The sequence below is a fragment of the Mastomys coucha genome, unplaced genomic scaffold (genome assembly GCF_008632895.1).
Source record: "Mastomys coucha isolate ucsf_1 unplaced genomic scaffold, UCSF_Mcou_1 pScaffold14, whole genome shotgun sequence".
NCBI lineage: Eukaryota > Metazoa > Chordata > Mammalia > Rodentia > Muridae > Mastomys > Mastomys coucha.
The window spans coordinates 75,152,644-75,156,082 of record NW_022196896.1 but is presented as its reverse complement, the minus strand read 5'-3'; positions in this window follow the sequence as shown (position 1 = coordinate 75,156,082).

The window sequence follows — 3,439 nt, the reverse complement described above, 5'->3', positions numbered from 1 at the left end:
TAGGGAGAAAAACTCCACAAATACCACTCTATCTTCAGTAGCAATAACTGCTGCTCAAATGGGGTTGCAGAGGAAAAGGGTTTCAACCCACTGAAGTAGCCTCTAAGCTCTGAATGCTTCATGTCCCGTTAGGATTCGGTTACAGGTAGATTTGAGGACTTTACCTGTGAAACCCTTCTGAATTGCATACAGAACACTGCCCTGCGCTTAGCTCTCTGCTGTGTGTTTGTTAAGTTTCCACTGGGGAGGATAGGACAATGGATGTTCTCATTCAGCCTGAGCCATGACCTTTCAAATATTTGGAAGACAGAATGGAACCTTCTCTTCACCATGGTACATGAAGCCCTGCTACAAACTGTTGGGATCCTTCTATGTTGCCCGGCCCATTGGGGAAACAGTCTGGCTGCAACACGATACCTAGCACAGCATTTCTGTATAATGGACTAAATGAATTGTTACTCTAATTGAATTGGATAGGGAAGGGCCCACAGCCAAGTACTGGCATGCAGCAGCACTGAGATCTATCACAATGTCGCCACCAGTGAACGCTGCTAACTTATCAAAGGCATTTTATCTCCCAGTGACTGGGTTTTCTAGCCTGCCACTTTGGTGAGTAACCAGTTTTTACTAAAGGGATTGTTTGTCTAAATTGTGACTCTCTAACTAGTAGGGCAATTGTTGCATTCCACTGGCATTTTCATAAGTGATTGTTATATATTTATATTTTAAAGTTCCTGTTGCATGGTTGCTTTCTGATCTAGCAAGTCCAACCATTTTGCAAGGCTAATTGCTGTGGCACAAATGGCTTTCTGGATGGAAGCTGCTTCTTCCAAACCATTTTATTTTGCTCAAATTTCCCAGTCAGAGTTGGCATGAAGATTTGGGGAGTACCCAGTCCATGTTCCTTCCAGTGGGTGACTTTTTAAAGCCAACCACAAATTACAAGTTAATTACTTTTAGTCTCAATAAAACTGGCTAATCCAACCCCTTATTTTAAAGTTAAAAACTCCCTCAGTGTAGACAGCCTTAAATTAGCTACAATTTGTAAACATCAACCACGTCCTTGGGGCTTCCAGAGAAAAATACTCTGAAAATAATAATGATATTGTATAGACTGTTTGCAAAAAAGACCATGAGATTTGTGTTTGAAAACAAAGCTGGGTGTGGTGAAATTCAAAAGGCAAATTCAACATATTATGGCCTAGAGAGAAAGACTTATCTTATCATTAAACAGCCAAGAGCTGCATATTGTCCATCTGCTGTGTAGTAAGATTGCAAGGTACCACACCTTAAAAGACAGTACAGAGCAGACAACATCGCTTTCTTTACTTATCTTTAAAAGGCATGAAACACACTTCTCAGGAAGAAAACCCATGACTTTGATTTTCTTTCTTCCCCCAAATCCAGGGAACCGTGACTACAATTATCAAAACACAAAGATTTTGATATTTTTTAATATTAGAAATTTTTATACAATGCCAATTTCTAAAGAAGATATGATTTTATAAAACACATTTCTTTTCCGTAGTCCCTTAGTTTCAGCAATTCTACCTCGAAATGGCTGTGTTTTACCCTTTCTTCTTCTGACTTCTCTAATCCAGGTTCTCACTGTCTTCTGAAATGACGACAATTATCTGCAGGTGTATATAGGCTTTTCTGCTAGGAATCAGCATGTGAAGCCCAAAGGTAAACCATATACTGAGAAGGACTTTTTGTTGCTACAACAAAATACCTAAAGTTGATACTTCGAATTTTAAAAGCTGGGGGTAGGGGGACAGGTACTTTCTGTACAGTTTTGGAAGCTGAACATCTAAAACCCGTGGTCTTGTCTGTCTAGCCTCTGTTGAGAGCCCCTTTGATAGTGACTGCACGTAGTGGATGGTATCAAAGTGTCAGTGTCAGGGATTCCACGGAGAGACAGGAGGACAGGGATGGGGAAGGGGATCAATCCGGCTCTTTCTAGAACAACGTGTTCTTGTAAGAGCTTTCCCGAGAGGTGACCCTGCCCCCTATGAGGGCCAGGCTCTGATACCAGAATCATACCACAACACTGAAGCAACATGAGAGTCTGTGGAGCACACATTCAGGATAGATCAAAATTGCGGCAAGCCTATACACAGAGGGAGTTGACAATTCTTTGAAAAGCAGCAAAATTAGGAAAATGAAATCCAGGCTAATGAAAAGAGCTTGTGGGGGGGTGGGGAAGGAGATGATCCAGGGAGCAGCATAAACAGAGCATGTGAACTGGGAAGGTTGTGTTCATAAGCAGAACAATAAGGCTTTACTTCTTACATTGGAGAGTCAAGAATTCCTTGTTATACTCTCTACTTACCTTCATTTATGTATACTAATGCATTAATTTGAAAGTAATAAAAATATTATACAGTAACATTTTTTAAGTCAGACAAGTTAACACTGATTTAAAGAAAAAAGTTAGTAAAAACCACTGGATTGACCTGAGAGTAGTGTGAAATTAAGACTACAACTGAGGTTTAGGGACTTGGGCTTGTGGGAAGAAGTCTATATTTCTTAGCAGATCATCAGAAGTGCAGACTTGGTCCAGTGAGATGGCTCAGCTGGAAAAAAGTACTCGCTTCCAAGCCTGGCCACCTGAGTTTGATCCTCAGAACTCACACGGTGGAAGGAGAGAAGTGACTCTTCAAGTCCTCTAATCTCTACATACATGTGGTGGCATGTGTCACTGCACCCCCATGCAAACAAAATAAACAAATATGTAACAAATTTTCTTTAATTAAAAAAAGTGAAGACTCTAGTTATTTATGTTTTTTTTCTACCAATTTCTTCTCATAGTTCCCCTCCCACGCAAACCATAATTTTCGGGTTTCCATGCTGTTGCACGTGATCATGGTTTGGGTGAACATGATCCTCAACAGGAACAAATTGGACATGAGGACTCCAGAGTCCTAATCAATGGGTGAATCCATTCATATATTCTTACGTCCTGGAATCATCCGGAAGTGAAGGGCAGGAGATGAGCCTTGGTGGAAGAAGTATGTCATCGTTGTGTTCTCAGAGGGTGCATCTTGCTCACAGTTCTTTTGTCTCTGTATTTCTCGGCCATCATTAGCTGAGTGACTTTGCTTCGTTCCTCTCACCCTCCCTCCCACGATGTATGACCTGACTTAGGTCCAAAGCCACTGAGCTAACTGCCTGCACACCAAAACCTCAGCTACTCTAAACTGAAGACAAATATTTCCTACTTTATATGGTTCCCTCAGGTGTCTGCCCAGCTTTGTGACGTCTTCCTGCTGAGCTCTCTGGTCTCCTCCACTTGATGAACTCCTACTCAACCCTATAAGGCTCAGCCCACACATCTCTTTCTCTCTGATATACTGTACTTCTCACAGGTAGAATTTCCCTTTCAATTTCCAGTTTCCTATCTGCTACACACACACACACACACACACACACACACACA